Source organism: Oncorhynchus masou, chromosome 21, assembly GCF_036934945.1.
Source record: "Oncorhynchus masou masou isolate Uvic2021 chromosome 21, UVic_Omas_1.1, whole genome shotgun sequence".
Lineage (NCBI taxonomy): Eukaryota > Metazoa > Chordata > Actinopteri > Salmoniformes > Salmonidae > Oncorhynchus > Oncorhynchus masou.
Genome location: NC_088232.1, coordinates 47814403 through 47834413, shown reverse-complemented (window position 1 = coordinate 47834413; position 20011 = coordinate 47814403).

The following is a 20011-nucleotide window of genomic DNA, read 5'->3' as shown; positions in this document are numbered from 1 at the left end:
ACCAAGTTCTCAGCCCCACTTTACCACTCGTTCAAGCCACATCATTCTAACTATTTAATTCAATTCTTCATTCAACCCTTCATTCAACCCTTTCATTTGATAACTAGTTTCAATATGTCTTGATGTATTGCTTCCCGTCGTCACGTGATCTGAAGCGACTGTATTATGCTGGAGATATTTAGCATACCGTGGGAAGATTTTGGCTCTTTGACAGGCCAAAGACGACAGAGTGATTGTGAGTGTGTTTGAGTGAGTGCATGCATTTGCTTGTGTGTGTGTGTGTTTTTATATATTCATGCTTGTGTACGCTTGTGCAAGTTTTGAGTGTGTATGTGTGTGTCTATGTATGTGTGTGTGTGTGTGTGTGTGTGTGTGTGCTTGTCTATTCATGTGTGTGTGTGTCTATGTGTGTGTGTGTGTGTGTGTGTGTGTGTGTGTGTGTGTGTGTGTGTGTGCTTGTCTATTCATGTGTGTGTGTGTGTGTGTGATTGTCTGTTCATGTGTGTCTATGTATGTGTGTGTTTGTGATTAGTCTTCATCAGTCTGTGTGTAGCTAGGTGATGCTACCTGAGGTGATGCTACGGAGCACAGCGAAGAAGAGACAAAAAGAAGCTCTGGTGTAATTATGCTTTCATTTCATGGCCAAGTGTTAAGTGGATGTGCCATGCCTGCACAACACCTCATCATTACTCATCAGAAATACTAACATACTTTCTCTCTCTCACTGCGGGGTGACTAAATGGAGGAAGAGAGCTTTTAAGAATAGAATAAAACTGTATTGATCCGCTACGCACTGCATCGGAGACTTGTCTTTTTGCTGACACAGTACCCACCCTACTGTTCTAGTCTAGTCCTGGTGTACTACGTAAAAATACAGTGCATTCGGAAACTATTCAGACAACTTGAATTTTCCCACATTTTGTTACGTTACAGCCTTAATATAAAATTGATTAAATATGTTTTTTTTTCTCCACACTTCAGTCTACACACAATACCCCGTAATGAGAAAGTGAAAACAGGTTTTTAGAAATGTTTGCAAATTTGTGACTGACTAGCTTGATTCACTCTTATGTAGCAACATTTGAAAATGTGCTTTTTTTTACATTGGATAAAAGGAGACTCAGGGCAAGAAGATGGTATATCATTAACTACAGTTGAGGATAAATGGGAAAGTAATTCTGCTTTTGAAACTTCACTTTTGAGAAAATGGTCTTTGAATGTTTTGGTACACCTACTGGAGAGCTCTGCTTTGTCTACACCCATTCAGCATCGTTCACACCCCTCTTAAGCTTTAGCCCCACCGATCTGTTTAAGGGTTGATCCGAGTGTTCTGTCCTAACAACAGCAGTCAAGAACCCAAGCCAACTCGTTAACATTGGCTAGCTTGCTAGCTACTTAAAACACACAAATGAGAGAACAGCTCACTGACCATTTTACTTGGCCTAGCAGAGCTGGTTAGGCTGTTTTCATGTTATCCAGAGCGTTGGTGACTGCAACTGTGCTGCTGGCAACAATTTACTCTTTTTTTGCCAACGTTCACCGACACAGGCCATATTCAACGGGTGTTGAGCTTTCGTAAATTTGTCAGTTATTCTGCGCTCTGGCACACTCAGACGAGAGTGCTCTGAAATCAGAGTAGATAGCTAGAGCGAATTTACCAGCTACGTCTATCAGCAGTTGTCGCAGTGACATCATTAACATTCTATTGAAATTGTTACTTGCATTGTGGAGTCTTTTGTTAAGACATGTAGCTAACTAGCTAGCTAAACAATGAACCATATTCCCAACTCATGATGTTACTACCCTGCATGAATCTGCAGGTAGTTAACCAACCGGGTTCAATGTTAGCTAGCTAACATTAGACTATAACTAGCAAAGCAAATGGCTCTGAGATACAAATAATATTACTACACAGATCATACACGTAATGTTAGCTAGCTGACCTAACAGAAGTTACCTTGGTAACTGGCTAACGTTGTCTAGCTTGCTAGCTACTTCCAGAGACAAATGAGAGAACAGCTCACTCTGACCATTTTATTCGCCCTAGCAGAGCTGGTTAGGCCGTTTTTATGTTATCCAGAGTGTTGGTGACTGCACTTGTGCTGCTGGCAACAATTTAATTAACACGCTTTCTTTCCAATGTTTACTGACACCGGCCTTATTCAACGGGTGTGGAGCGTTCGTAAAATCGTCAGTTATTCTGCGCTCTGGTACACTCAGACGAGAGTGCTCTGAAGTCGGGGTAGATAGTCAGTGGGTACTTGCATAGTGGTGTCTTTTGTTAAGACCTGTAGCTAACACACTTGAATGTTGAAAAAGTCAAGGGGCCTGAATAATTTCCGATTGCACTTTATAATGATGGTCAGCATGGAGCAAATGTAATGGCATCAAACGCCTGGAAACCAAATCAAACGCCTGTATTTGATACCATTCCACCTATTCCACTCCAGTCATTACCTCCGAGCACGTCCTCCCCAATTAAGCTGCCACCAATCTCCTGTGCATACAACCATACCGCACCAGTACTGCAGTTGGACATGTTATAGAACTGTCTTTATAATCCTTTAAACTTATTCGATATAGGGGGGGCTCTTTTAATTTTTGGATAAAAAACCGTTCCCAATTTAAACAAGATATTTTGTCACGAAAAGATGCTCGACTATGCATATAAGTGACAGCGTTGGAAAGAAAACACTCTGACGTTTCCAAAACTGCAAAGATATTGTCTGTGAGTGCCACAGAACTAATGCTACAGGCGAAACCAAGATGAAATTTCATACAGGAAGTGCCCCAGATTTTGAATGCGCTGTGTTCCAATGTCTCCTTATATGGCTGTGAATGCGCCAGGAATGTGCCTACACTTTCTGTCGTTTCCCCAAGGTGTCTGCAGCATCGCGACGTATTTGTAGGCATATCATTGGAAGAATGACCATAAGAGACTACATATACAAGGTGTCCGCTTGGTGTCCTCCGTCGAAATTATTGCGCAATCTCCAGCTGCGTGCACTTTTCCATTTGGTTCAGAGGAGAAAGGCAACTGTCACGAATGATTTATCATCGGATAGATATGTGAAAAACACCTTGAGGATTGATCCTAAACAACGTTTGCCATGTTTCTGTCGATATTATGGAGTTAATTTGGAAAAAAGTTTGGCGTTGTAATGACTGAATTTTTGGGTTTTTTTCTTAGCCAAACGTGATGAACAAAACGGAGCGATTTCTCCTACACAAATAATATTTTTGGAAAAACTGAACATTTGCTATCTAACTGAGAGTCTCCTCATTGAAAACATCTGAAGTTCTTCAAAGGTAAATGCTTTTATTTGAATGATTTTCTTGTTTCTGTGAAAATATTGCCTGTTGCCTTGCTTGTGTAGCGATGGTTGAAAAGCATATTTTGAAAATCTGAGATGACTGTGTTGTTAACAAAAGACTAAGCTTGTGAGTGAATATATTTCTTTCATTTCATTTGCGATTTTCATGAATAGTTAACATTGCGTTATGCTAATGAGCTTGAGGCTATGATTACGCTCCCGGATACGGGATTGCTCGATGCTAGAGGTTAATAATGTTTGGGATTCTAGCACCTCAAACATCTTTGAAACATTGAAATGACTGTACTTTACCGTAAACAGGGCTGAGCATTCTACTCAGCTATGGAATTGATCTAAAGTTCTCTTACCAAGTTACCCAAATCAAATCAAATAAAATTTTATTTGTCACATACACATGGTTAGCAGATGTTAATGCGAGTGTAGCGAAATGCTTGTGCTTCCAGTTCCGACAATGCAGTAATAACCAACAAGTAATCTAACTAACAATTCCAAAACTAATATCTTATACACAGTGTAAGGGGATAAAGAATATGTACATAAAGATATGAATGAGTGATGGTGCAGAGCAGCATAGGCAAGATACAGTAGATGGTATCGAGTACAGTATATACATATGAGATGAGTATGTAAACAAAGTGGCATAGTTAAAGTGGCTAGTGATACATGTATTACATAAGGATGCAGTAGATGATAGAGTACAGTATATACGTATACATATGAGATGAATAATGTAGGGTATGTAAACATTATATTAGGTAGCATTGTTTAAATTTGCTAGTGATATATTTTACATCCTTTCCCATCAATTCCCATTATTGAAGTGGCTGGAGTTGAGTCAGTGTGTTGGCAGCAGCCACTCAATGTTAGTGGTTGCTGTTTAACAGTCTGATGGCCTTGAGATAGAAGCTGTTTTTCAGTCTCTCGGTCCCAGCTTTGATGCACCTGTACTGACCTCGCCTTCTGGATGATAGCGGGGTGAACAGGCAGTGGCTCGGGTGGGTGTTGTCCTTGATGATCTTTATGGCCTTCCTGTAACATCGGGTGGTGTAGGTGTCCTGGAGGGCAGGTAGTTTGCCCCCGGTGATACGTTGTGCAGACCTCACTACCCTCTGGAGAGCCTTACGGTTGTGGGCGGAGCAGTTGCCGTACCAGGCGCCAGGATGCTCTCGATTGTGCATCTGTAGAAGTTTGTGAGTGTTTTTGGTGACAAGCCGAATTTCTTCAGCCTCCTGAGGTTGAAGAGGCGCTGCTGCGCCTTCTTCACGATGCTGTATGTGTGAGTGGACCAATTTAGTTTGTCTGCGATGTGTATGCCGGGGAACTTAAAACTTACTACCCTCTCCACTACTGTTCCATCGATGTGGATAGGGGGGTGTTCCCTCTGCTGTTTCCTGAAGTCCACAATCATCTCCTTAGTTTTGTTGACGTTGAGTGTGAGGTTATTGTCCTGACACCACGCTCCGAGGGCCCTCACCTCCTCCCTGTAGGCCGTCTCGTCGTTGTTGGTAATCAAGCCTACCACTGTTGTGTCGTTCGCAAACTTGATGATTGAGTTGGAGGCGTGCGTTGCCACGCAGTCGTGGGTGAACAGGGAGTACAGGAGAGGGCTCAGAACGCACCCTTGTGGGGTTCCAGTGTTGAGGATCAGCGGGGTGGAGATGTTGTTGCCTACCCTCACCACCTGGGGGGCGGCCCGTCAGTAAGTCCAGTACCCAGTTGCACAGGGCGGGGTCGAGACCCAGGGTCTTGAGCTTGATGACGAGCTTGGAGGGTACTATGGTGTTAAATGCCGAGCTGTAGTCGATGAACTGCATTCTCACATAGGTATTCCTCTTGTCCAGATGGGTTAGGGCAGTGTGCAGTGTGGTTGAGATTGCGTCGTCTGTGGACCTATTTGGGCGGTAAGCAAATTGGAGTGGGTCTAGGGTGTCAGGTAGGGTGGAGGTGATATGGTCCTTGACTAGTCTCTCAAAGCACTTCATGACGACGGAAGTGAGTGCTACGGGGCGGTAGTCGTTTAGCTCAGTTACCTTAGCTTTCTTGGGAACAGGAACAATGGTGGCCCTCTTGAAGCATGTGAGAACAGCAGACTGGTATAGGGATTGATTGAATATGTCCGTAAACACACCAGCCAGCTGGTCTGTGCATGCTTTGAGGGCGCGGCTGGGGATGCCGTCTGGGCCTGCAGCCTTGCGAGGGTTAACACGTTTAAATGTTTTACTCACCTCGGCTGCAGTGAAGGAGAGACCGCATGTTTCCGTTGCAGGCCGTGTCAGTGGCACTGTATTGTCCTCAAAGCGGGCAAAAAAGTTATTTAGTCTGCCTGGGAGCAAGAGATCCTGGTCCATGACTGGGCTGGATTTCTTCTTGTAGTCCGTGATTGACTGTAGACCCTGCCACATACCTCTTGTGTCTGAGCCGTTGAATTGAGATTCTACTTTGTCTCTATACTGACGCTTAGCTTGTTTGATAGCCTTACGGAGGGAATAGCTGCACTGTTTGTATTCGGTCATGTTACCAGTCACCTTGCTCTGATTAAAAGCAGTGGTTCGCGCTTTCAGTTTCACGCGAATGCTGCCATCAATCCACGGTTTCTGGTTAGGGAATGTTTTAATCGTTATGGGAACGACATCTTCAATGCACGTTCTAATAAACTCGCACACCGAATCAGCGTATTCGTCAATGTTGTTGCCTGACGCAATACGAAACATGTCCCAGTCCACGTGATGGAAGCAGTCTTGGAGTGTGGAATCAGCTTGGTCGGACCAGCGTTGGACAGACCTCAGCGTGGGAGCTTCTTGTTTTAGTTTCTGTCTGTAGGCAGGGATCAGCAAAATGGAGTCGTGGTCAGCTTTTCCGAAAGGGGGGCGGGCAGGGCCTTATATGCGTCGCGGAAGTTAGAATAACAGTGATCCAAGGTTTTGCCAGCCCTGGTGGCGCAATCGATATGCTGATACATTTTAGGGAGTCTTGTTTTCAGATTAGTCTTGTTAAAATCCCCAGCTACAATGAATGCCGCCTCAGGATGTATGGATTCCAGTTTGCAAAGAGTCAAATAAAGTTTGTTCAGAGCCATCGATGTGTCTGCTTGGGGGGGGAATATATACGGCTGTGATTATAATCGAAGAGAATTGTCTTGGTAGATAATGCGGTCTACATTTGATTGTGAGGAATTCTAAATCAGGTGAACAGAAGGATTTGAGTTCCTGTATGTTTCTGTGATCACACCACGTCATGTTAGCCATATGGCATACGCCCCCACCACTCTTCTTACCAGAAAGGTGTTTGTTTCTGTCGGCGCGATGTGTGGAGAAACCCGCTGGCTGCACCGCATCCGAGAGCGTCTCTCCAGTGAGCCATGTTTCCGTGAAGCAAAGAACGTTACAGTCTCTGATGTCCCTCTGGAATGCTACCCTTGCTCGGATTTCATCAACCTTGTTGTCAAGAGACTGGACATTGGCGAGAAGAATGCTAGGGAGTGGTGCACGATGTGCCCGTCTCCGGAGTCTGACCAGAAGACCACCTCGTTTCCCTCTTTTACGAAGTCGTTTTTTTGGGTCGCCGGCTGGGATCCATTCCGTTGTCCTGGGTGAAAGGCAGAACACAGGATCCGCTTCGCGAAAGTCATATTCTTGGTCGTACTGATGGTGAGTTGACACTGATCTTATATTCAGTAGTTCTTCTCGACTGTATGTAATGAAACCTAAGATGACCTGGGGTACTAATGTAAGAAATAACACGTAAAAAAAACAAAAAACTGCATAGTTTCCTAGGAACGCAAAAACGAGGCGGCCATCTCTGTCGGCGCCGGAAGTTGTATACAGCATTACACACACCATGCATTACAGCATGGTGTGTGCTGACAGAGCACTCCTAATCGCCATAGAAGCAGCTGACAATCAATGGCTATGGTACCTGTGCTAGGTGTGTGGCTCTACACATTTCAGGAGAGGCAATTATAGGTTCACATACAGTAGGTGTCTGTAAGTCCCTGACTAACGCATGCTTTGGTGGTGGTGGTGGTGGTGTGTGTGTGTGTGTGTATATGATAGATAGAATGTTACAGAGGGCAGATATATGTTAACTAAGCCTCTCCTGGTATGAAGATGACACCCCACAGAGATCCTACAGCAGGCTGGGAGAGCAAGATCATCACTCTCTCAATGGGAGGGTCACACACACACACACACACACACACACACACACACACACACACACACACACACACACACACACACACACACACACACACACACACACACACACACACACACACACACACACACACAGAGGGAGGGGTGGTGTCCAAATACCTACACTAGCGTACTGCATACTTAAATTGCATACAATCTACTAATTGTCGCAAACTATTTAGCCCACACTGTTAGGTAAAAAGAATGCCACGGTCTGCTGATTGGGGGGGGGCTGAGTGCAGGTGGATTTTTCCAAATTCAACCAGCCTGATAATAGCTCATTTCCAATTTGAGAAATGTCTCTAAACTCTGAACAGAATATGAATGGAGTCAAGGCCTACTCAGGCTGGTTATAGGCAGACTATCGCATTCAACCTAATGGAGTTATAGGCCTACTCAGGCTGGTTATAGGCAGACTATCGCATTCAACCTAATGGAGTTCTAGGCCTACTCAGGCTGGGTATAGGCAGAATATCACATTCAACCTAATGGAGTTATAGGCCTACTCAGGCTGGTTATAGGCAGACTATCGCATTCAACCTAATGGAGTTCTAGGCCTACTCAGGCTGGGTATAGGGAGAATATCACATTCAACCTAATGGAGTTCTAGGCCTACTCAGGCTGGGTATAGGCAGAATATCACATTCAACCTAATGGAGTTCTAGGCCTACTCAGCCTGGGTATAGGCAGAATATCACATTCAACCTAATGGAGTTCTAGGCCTACTCAGGCTGGGTATGGGCAGAATATCACATTCAACCTATACCTTTGTATGCCATATAGCCCATATCCTATTTAAAACAAACTGAAGACAGAAACATATAATTTGGTTCCATTTTTATTAGTGAAGCCAAAGTCCTGAAACATAGTTGAAGTCAGAAGTATACGTACACTTAGGTTGGAGAAATTAAAACTAGTTTTTTCAACCACTCCCCAAATTTCTTGTTAACAAACTATAGTTTTGGCAAGTCGGTTAGGACATCTACAGTGGGGCAAAAAAGTATTTAGTTAGCCACCAATTGTGCAAGTTCTCCCATTTAAAAAGATGAGAGAGGCCTGTAATTTTCATCATAGGTACACTTCAACTATGACAGACAAAATGAGTAAAATAAATCCAGAAAATCACATTGTAGGATTTTTTATGAATTTATTTGCAAATTATGGTGGAAAATAAGTTTTTGGTCAATAACAAAAGTTTATCTCAATACTTTGTTATATACCCTTTGTTGGCAATGACAGAGGTCAAACGTTTTCTGTAAGTCTTCGCAAGGTTTTCACACGCTGTTGCTGGTATTTTGGCCCATTCCTCCACGCAGATCTCCTCTAGAGCAGTGATGTTTTGGGGCTGTTGCTGGGCAACATGGACTTTCAACTCCCTCCAAAGATTTTCTATGGGGTTGAGATCTGGAGACTGGCTAGGCCACTCCAGGACCTTGAAATGCTTCTTACGAAGCCATTCCTTCGTTGCCCGGGCGGTGTGTTTGGGATCATTGTCATGCTGAAAGACCCAGCCACGTTTCATCTTCAATGCCCTTGCTGATGCCCTAACTTCCAAAGTTGTGGCAAAATGGCTTAAGGACAACAAAGTCAAAGCATTGGAGTAGCCATCACAAATCCCTGTCCTCAATCCTATAGAACATTTGTGGGCAGAACTGAAAAGCGTGTGTGACTAAGGAGGCCTACAAACCTGACTCAGTTACACCAGCTCTGTCATGAGGAATGGGCCAAAATCCACCCAACTTATTGTGGGAAGCTTGTGGAAGGCTATCTGAAACGTTTGACCCAAGTTAAACAATTTAAAGGCAATGCTACCAAATACTAATTGAGTGTATGTAACCTTCTGACCCACTGGGAATGTGATGAAAGAAATAAAAGCTGAAATAAATCATAATCTCTACTATTATTCTGACATTTCACATTCTTAAAATAAAGTGGTTATCCTAACTGACCTAACACAGGGAATTTTTACTATGGGTAAACGTCAGGAATTATGAAAAACTGAGTTTAAATGTATTTGGCTAAGGTGTATGTAAACTTCCGACTTCAACTGTATATACATTAAATCAAATAGCCTAGTAAACACACAAAAACGTTTAAAAAGTTCACAATAAAAGGCAATTGCACAGAAAAACGTGGATAGTCAGGTGCATTGCAAATTCAGGACCGCTGGACAGCCACATAATAAACAGGGAACGAGATGAGAATGACTGATGAGGCTTGATCCATTAATTAAAGAGGTACAGGGCCTTCAGAAAGGCGTTCACACCTCTTGACGTTTTGACATTTTGTTCTGTTACAGCCTGAATTTAAAATTGATTCAATTGAGATTGTGTCACTGGCCTACGCAATACCCCATCATTGTCACAATGCTATAAAGGAGACAGGCGCAGGAATGTGTAATAGGGTTTTTTATTGACACAAATTACAGCGTGCCATGTAAAGGCAAGGGGACGAAGACCAAACAAGCATGTATAAAAAAAACAGGGTAGAAACCCAAACAAAAGAGCGAGGAATACCTCGAATAAACACACCGGGGCGAGACCCGTAACAGACACGCACACAGTATTACCACACTGGATGAGACCCGTAACAGGCTGGGTATGCCATATAGCCCATATCATTTAAAACAAACTGAAGACAGAAACATATAATTTGGTTCCACACGCACACAATGATACCACACTGGATGAGACCCTACAGTAACAGACACGCACACAATGATACCACACTGGATGAGACCCGTAACAGACACGCACATAATGATACCACACTGGATGAGATCCAGAAAATCACATTGTACATTTTTAATGATTTATTTGCAACTGGATGAGACCCGTTTTTGGTCACACGCACAAATTTATCCACACTGGATGATACCCTTTGTAATGACAGAGCACACAATTTACCACACTGGATGAGACCCGTTTACCACACTGTTGAGACCCATTCCTCCACGCACACAATATTAGAGCAGTGATGAGGGGCCGTAACACACATGGACTTTCAACTACTTGATTATTCCACACTAGATGAGACCCGTAACACACATGCACACCTTGAAACCGCACTGGATGAGACCCGTAACATACACACACATAATGGGATATTGTCACACTGAATGAGACCCGTAACACACACGCACATAATGATACCACACTGGATGAGACTCAAATCCTGAACACACACGCACATAATGATACCACACGGTCATGATGAGACCCGTAACACACACGCACATAATGATACCACACTGGATGAGACTCGTAACACACACGCACACAATGATACCACACTGGATGAGACTCGTAACACACACGCACATAATGATACCACACTGGATGAGACTCGTAACACACACGCACACAATGATACCACACTGGATGAGACTCGAACACACACGCACATAATGATACCACACTGAATGAGACCCGTAACACACACGACATAATGATAAACACTGAATGAGACCTAACACAGGGAATTTTAATGGGTACCACACTGAATGAGAAACTGAGTTTAAATGTATTTGGCTAAGGTGTATGAAACTTCACAACTGGATATACATTAAATCAAATAGCCTAGTAAACACACACGCAAAAAGTTCATGATAAAGGCACACTGGATGAGACATTGCAACACACACGCACATAATAAACAACACTGAATGAGACCCCATTAATTAAAGAGGTACACACGCACATAATGATACCACACTGATGAGACATTTTGTTGTGTTAACACACAAGCACATAATGATACCACACTGAATGAGACCCAAACAAGTGTCACAGGGTAGAAACGCCGTAACACACACGCATCATAATGATACCACACTGGATGAGACTCGTAACACACACGCACACAATGATACCACACTGGATGAGACTCAACACACACGCACATAATGATACCACACTGAATGAGACCCGAATAAACACACACGCACATAATGATACCACACTGAATGAGACCCGTATCACACACGACATAATGATACAACACTGAATGAGACCCAGTGGAACAGCCACTTTACATAATGATCCACACTGGATGAGACCTTTATCCTATCAGGTATTCCTTAACGCACATAATGATACCACACTGAATGATTGACCCGTAACCACACGCACATAGGGAGTGTTACCACATTGGATGAGGGCCAGAGCAGCGAACAGTTTTGACTGGGCACAATGATACCACACTGGATGAGACCGTAACACACACGCACATAATGATACCACACTGAATGAGACCCTGATCAGAGTCTGGAACATACACGCACAAGCACCATGGTCTTGATACCACACTGAATGAGACCAGTGGAACACAGGACGCACATAATGATACCACACTGCGATGAGACCCGGGTTTAACACACACGCACATAATGATACCACACTGGATGAGACCCGCAACACACACGCACATAATGATACCACACTGGATGAGACCCGTAACACACACGCACATGTTAATGATACCACACTGGATGAGACCAGGACACACACGCACACAATGATACCACACTGGATGAGACCCATGGAACACACACTTCACAGGAATGATACCACACTGGATGAGACCCGTAACACACACGCACATAATGATACCACACTGCATGAGACCCGTACCACACACACGCACACAATGATACCACACTGGATGAGACCATGTGAGGTTATGACACACGACCAATGATACCACACTGGATGAGACTCTAGAACAGACACTGGGGGACACCAGTGGTGAGACATAGATTCTCGCCACGCCACCTGATACCACACTGAATGAGACCCGTAACACACACGCACATAATGATACCACACTGAATGAGACCCGTAACACACACGCACATAATGATTACCACACTGGATGAGACCCGTAACACACACGCACATAATGATACCACACTGGATGAGACCCGTAACAGACACGCACACAATGATACCACACTGGATGAGACCCGTAACAGACACGCACATAATGATACCACACTGGATGAGACCCGTAACAGACACGCACACAATGATACCACACTGGATGAGACCCGTAACAGACACGCACACAATATTACCACACTGGATGAGACCCGTAACACACACGCACACAATGATACCACACTGGATGAGACCCGTAACAGACACGCACACAAATGATACCACACTGGATGAGACCCATAACACACACGCACACAATGATACCACACTGGATGAGACCCGTAACACACACGCACACAATATTACCACACTGGATGAGACCCGTAACACACACGCACACAATATTACCACACTGATGAGACCCGTAACACACACGCACACAATATTACCACACTGGATGAGACCCGTAACACACACGCACATAATGATACCACACTGAATGAGACCCGTAACACACACGCACATAATGATACCACACTGGATGAGACTCGTAACACACACGCACATAATGATACCACACTGGATGAGACCCGTAACACACACGCACACAATATTACCACACTGGATGAGACCCGTAACACACACGCACACAATGATACCACACTGGATGAGACTCGTAACACACACGCACACAATGATACCACACTGGATGAGACTCGTAACACACACGCACATAATGATACCACACTGAATGAGACCCGTAACACACACGCACATAATGATACCACACTGGATGAGACCCGTAACACACACGCACATAATGATACCACACTGAATGAGACCCGTAACACACACGCACATAATGATACCACACTGAATGAGACCCGTAACACACACGCACATAATGATACCACACTGGATGAGACCCGTAACACACACGCACATAATGATACCACACTGGATGAGACCCGTAACACACACGCACACAATGATACCACACTGGATGAGACCCGTAACACACACGCACATAATGATACCACACTAGATGAGACCCGTAACACACACGCACACAATGATACCACACTGAATGAGACCCGTAACACACACGCACATAATGATACCACACTGAATGAGACCCGTAACACACACGCACATAATGATACCACACTGGATGAGACCCGCAACACACACGCACATAATGATACCACACTGGATGAGACCCGTAACACACACGCACACAATATTACCACACTGGATGAGACCCGTAACACACACGTACACAATATTACCACACTAGATGAGACCCGTAACACACACGCACACAATGATACCACACTGAATGAGACCCGTAACACACACGCACATAATGATACCACACTGAATGAGACCCGTAACACACACGCACACAATGATACCACACTGAATGAGACCCGTAACACACACGCACATAATGATACCACACTGGATGAGACCTGTAACACACACGCACATAATGATACCACACTAAATGAGACCCGTAACACACACGCACATAATGATACCACACGGGACGCGACCCGTAATCATCTGCACAATACAAGCGGCACGAAAGCCAAAACAACACAGCACAGGTACTCATACGACCAACGGACATTGGAACAATAATTGACCGCCCAATGGAGAACAAAGGGCACTCTTATACACATATTAATTAAATGGAAATAGGGATCAGGAGTGCATAATGACAGTTCTGGAGGGATCCATGACAATAATGTCAAAGTGGAATTCTGTTTTTAGAAGAAAAAAAAAGAAAAGCTGAAAGGTCTTGAGTCACTAAGTATTCAACCACTTTGTGTTGGCGTGCCGCATGCCTAAACCAGTTCAGTAGTAACAATGTGCTTAACAAGTCAGATCAAATCAAATGGTATTGGTCACATACACATGGTTAGCAGATGTTAATGCGAGTGTAGCGAAATGCTGGTGCTTTTTGTTACGACCATGCAATAATATCTAACAAGTAATCTAACAATTTCATAACAACTACCTTATGCATACAAGTGTAAAGGAATGAATAAGAATATGTACATATAAATATATGGATGAGCGATGGCCGAACGGCATAGGCAAGTTGCAGTAGATGGTATAGAGTACAGTATATACATATGAGATGTGTAACGTAGTGTACGTAAACATTATATAAAGTGGCATTGCTTAAAGTGACTAATGATACATTTATCACATCCAATTTGTCATTATTAAAGTGAGATTTGAGTCAGTATGTTGGCAGCAGCCACTCAATGTTAGAGATGGCTGTTTAACAGTAGCAATCTCTGATGTCTCTCTGGAAGGCAACCCTTGCTCGGATTTCATCTGCCTTGTTGTCAAGGGACTGGACGTGGGCTAGTAGTATACTCAGGAGCGGTGCACGATGTGCCCGTCTACGGAGCCTGACCAGAAGACCGCTCCGTTTGCCCCTTCTGCAGCGCCGTTGTTTTGGGTCACCTGCTGGGATCCGATCCATTGTCCTGGGTGGCGGACCAAACAGAGGATCCGCTTTGGAAAAGTCGGAATTCCTGGTTGTAATGTTGGTAAGTTGACATTGCTCTTATATCCAATAGTTCCTCCCGGCTGTATGTAATGAGACTTAATATTTCCTGGGGTAACAGGGTAAGAAATAATACATAAAAAAAGAAAATACTGCATAGTTTCCTGAGGACGCGAAGTGAGGCGGCCATCTCTGTCGGCGCAGGAAGTGAGGCGGCCATCTCTGTCGGCGCAGGAAGAGTAGAGTAACATAATATTGTTACATGTGTTTAACTTGATTTTTGAAAGACTACCTCATCTCTTCACCCCATACATACAATTACAGTATCTATAAGGTCCCTCAGTCGAGCAGTGAATTTCAAACAAAGATTAAACCACAACAAAGACCAGAAAGGTTTTCCAATGCCTCAGAAAGAAGGGCACCTTGTCACAATAAGTCACCATGAAGCCAATAGTGACTTTAAAGCAGTTATTGAGTTTAATGGCTGTGATAGGAGAAAACTGAGGATGGATCAACAACATTGTTGTTACCTCACAATACTAACCTAATAGACAGAGTGAAAAAGAAGGAAGCCTGTACAGAATAAAAATATTCTACAACATGCATCTGGTTTGCAATAAGGCACTAAAGTAAAACTGCAAAGAAATTTGGCAAAGAATTTAACTTTATGTCCTGAATACAAAGCATTATGCTTCGGGCAAATCCAACAGAACACTGAGTACCTTTGCGTGCAAAACTCTTAGAGGTTTACTCAGAAAGACCTAAGGTGAATCTAACAGGTGATTCTAACAAGGGGGTTGAACACTTGTGTATTCAAGATACTGTCACGTTCTGACCTTAGTTCCTTTGTTTTGTCTTTGTTTTAGTATGGTCAGGGTGTGAGTTGGGGTGGGCAGTCTATGTTCTTTTTTCTATAATTTGGGATTTCTGTGTTTGGCCTGGTATGGTTCTCAATCAGAGGCAGCTGTCAATTGTTGTCCCTGATTGGGAACCATACTTAGGTAGCCTTTTTTCACCCTTGAGTTGTGGGTGATTATTTTCTGTTTTGTGCCTGCACCAGACAGAACTGTTTCGGTATCATTTAATTTACTTTATTGTTTTTTGTTCAGTGTTCATTTACTTTATTAAAAAGATGAACACTTACCACGCTGCGCATTGGTCCTCCGATCCTTCCTACTTCTCCTTGTCAGAGGAGGAAGAAGACCGTTACAGAATCACCTACTAACCAAGGACCAAGCAGCGTGGTAACGGGCATCAGCAGCGATCTCCAGACTCCTGGACATGGGAGGAGATTTTGGACGGCAAAGGACCCTGTGCACAGGTTGGGGAATATCGCCGCCCCAAGGCGGAGCCGGAGGCAGCGAAAAGGGAAGGGGCGGCGATATGAGGAGGCAGTACGGCAGCGCGGCTGGGACGAGAGGCAGCCCCAAAAATGTCTTGGGGGGAGCACACGGAGACCTGAGACAACTCCCCGTGCTTACCGTGGAGAGAGGTGGACCGGGCAGGCACCGTGTTATGCCGTGAGGCACACGGAGTCCCCGGTGCGCAGGCATAGCCCGGTGCGTTACATCGCAGCGCCTCGTATTGGCCCGGGCTAGAGTGGGCATCGAGCCAGGTGCCATGAAGCCGGTCTCCAGTGCGTCTCCTCGGGCCGGTGTACATAGCACCAGCCCTGCGCATGGTGTTCCCGGTTCGCCAGCACAGCCCAGTGCGGTCGATTCCAGCTCGCTGCTCTGGCCTGGCTACGGGGCGCATCCAGCCAGGTAGGGTTGTGCAGGCTCAGTGCTCGAGACCTCCAGTGCACCTCCACAGTCCGGTCTATCCAGTGCCTCCTCCACACACCAGGCCTCCGGTGGCAGCCCCCCGTACCAGGCTGTCTCTCCGTCTCCTCCCTACAGGTGCTCCCGCCTGTCCTGAGCTGCCATAGTCTCCCATCTGTCCTGAGCTGCCAGAGTCGCCCGTCTGTCCTGAGCTGCCAGAGCCGCCCGTCTGTCCTGAGCTGCCAGAGCCGCCCGCCAGTCAGGAGCTGCCAGAGCCGCCGGTCAGTCAGGAGCTGCCAGAGCCGCCGGTCAGTCAGGAGCTGCCAGAGCCGCCGGTCAGTCAGGAGCTGCCAGAATTGCCCGTCACTCCGGCGCTGTCGGAGTCGCCCTTCACGTTGGAGCTGCCGGAGTCTCCCGCATGTCCAGTTTGCCGGAATCTCCCGTCCACTCGGGAACCGTTGCGAGGGTCCCCAGTCCGAGGTCGGCGGCGAGGGTTGGCGCTCTAAAGGGGCCACGGAGGTGGGTGAAGAGGCGGACAAAGACTATGGTGGAGTGGGGTCCACGTCCCGCGCCAGAGCCGCCACCGCGGACAGACTTCCACCCAGACCCTCCCCTATAGGTTCAGGTTTTGCGGCCAGAGTCCGCACCTTTGGGGCAAACATGTCCTTATTGAAGAGCTCAGTGACTCAAAGTGGCAAGGTCATTGGATTGAGGTCACTGATTACAATATTTTAGCTAACGTAATGGATTACAATTACCGTTTTTTTTGTAATCCCTTTTCATGTAATTGGTTACATGTAATCCATTACTCCCCAACCCTGGTAACAGACACATCAACATCAACTGTTCAGAGACTGTGTGAATCAGGCCTTCATGGCCGAATTGCTGCAAAGAAACCTCTACTAAAGGACACCTATAAGAAGAAGAGACTTGCTTAGATCAAGACACACGAGAAAGGAACATTAGACTGGTGGAAATCTGATTTTTGGTTCCAACCGCCCGCCGTGTCTTTGTGAGACGCAGAGTAGGTGAACGGATGATCTCCGCATGTGTGGTTCCCACCATGAAACATGGAGGAGGAGGTGTGATGGTGTGGGGTGCTGTCTGTGACACAGTCTGTGATGTATTTCTAATTCAAGGCACTTAACCAGCATGGCTACCACAGCATTCTGCAGCGATACGCCATCCCATCTGGTTTGTGCTTAGTGGGACTTTGTTTCAACAGGTCAATGAACCAAAAACACACCTCCAGGCTGTGTAAAGGCTATTTGACCAATGAGAGTGATGGAGTGCTGCATGAGATGACCTGGCTTGCACAATCACCCGACCTCAACCCAATTGAGATGGTTTGGGATGAGTTGGACTGCAGAGTGAAGGAAAAGCAGCCAACAAGTGCTCAGCATATGTAGGAACTCCTTCAAGACTGTTGGAAAAGCATTCGTCATGAAGCTGGTTGAGAGAATGCCAAGAGTGTGCAAAGCTGTCATCAAGGCAAAGGGTGGATACTTTGAAGAATCTCAAATATAAAATATATTTGATTTGTAACACTTTTTTATTTCATAGTTCTGATGTCTTCACTATTATTCTACAATGTAGAAAATAGTAAAAATAAAGAAAAACCCTTGAATGAGTAGGTGTCCAAACCTTTGACTGGTACTGTGTATTCACTTCATTAGCAGCCCTCCTGCTAATGTGCCGCGGTGCCGTGTATGTGCATGCTTGTGTGTGTGTGTGTGAGAGAGAGCAAGAGAGTGAGAGTGTGTGTGTGTGTGTGTGTGTGTGTGTGTGTGTGTGTGTGTGTGTGTGTGTGTGTGTGTTTGTGTGTGTGTGTAGGTGCATGCGAATGTCTTGTGTGCGTGGCGACTTCAGTTTAGATAGCAATAAAAGGTGCATGTGATGAGTTAATAGAGATACTTCTAATTCTATAGGCTGAACCTTCACAGCACCACTCAGCATTGCTGTTTGTCTGGTTCTTTTAAGGCTGAACCTTCACAGCACCACTCAGCATTGCTGTTTGTCTGATAAGAGTCAAGAGACCTCCACTTACTTCACTCCAGTGAGCCATAATGGTAATCATTAAAAAGTGTTTCACCACACAGTTACACCTGACACAGTAGCAGTTGTTCCATGGTCATATCGGGGGCAAACATGGTTTTATTATTGTTATACTGTTGTACTAGTCCATAATGCAGACCACTGCATTTTAGATGCTGATATAAAACAATCCATTTCCATGACTCCTACTGTCAGCAGTGAAATATAGTAATATAGTAATATAGTAATAATAGTGTATTGTTAGCAGGTGGGCTCTCTGCGTGATTTCAGAGTTGATGGTTGTAGCATAGCAGTTGGTATGCTCTCTCTAGCTCTGTCCAAGGCCCCATCCTGTTCCATCCACTGCAAAGAGCAAGAGGTCTGAGTGAAAGAGAACACACACACACACACACACAACACACACACTGTCTGATATCCCGGTGATTAATGGGCCGGTAAATGAGATCGTTACTGAAGTGTTGTAGCAAGGTGAGCAGAGGTGGGAAGGGGGGACGGGGGTAGAGGTGTGTGTGAAAGGGGAGTGGATGGGGGGCGGGTGGAGTGGAGAGGTTGTGATTGTACATTAGAGAGTGCCAGACAAAGAACAACACAGATACACATCAGCGAAACAGAGAGATCAAAAGCCGTCTGAGGCAGAGCCATGGCTTTGTCCCAAATGACACATTTTTCACCTATGGGCCCTGCTCAAAAGTAGTGCACTAAGTAAGAAATAGGGTGCCATTTGGAAAGCACATAAGATGAAGTTGTTTGAATTGTAAAAGTTGCTTGAAATTCTGGTCTGAGGTACAGGATATTGTGTCATCCTTGTAGATACATTACAGTAACATACAGGAAGTGGTTGATCAATGATTAAAACAGTCTCATTACAGGGAGGCAGGTAAGTTGATGAATGTTCCCCCGATGTTTTGGTAATTTATCATCCCTAAATTTCCTTATTAGGGCAAGGCCATACCGTCCGGCCTAAGGTGGAGATCCAACACCCCCCCCCCCCCCACACACACACACACACTTCCACAGGTCTGGTACATCCCATTCTATATTCTACTGTATGCCCGGCTTCTATATTGACATCAAGACATATCTGAAGTGCGGAGTATCTCCAGTATCTCCCTGTTTGTTTAGTTGGTCCGGATTATTGCGGTGACGGTGGAATTGAGCCGGCATGTTGGCGAGTGGAAGCCCAGTTGGGCTCCCTGGGGGACCATTTTCCCGAGAGTTTCAGCTCGGAGATGCCACCTGTTTATATCACTTACTGTAATCCTGGGGG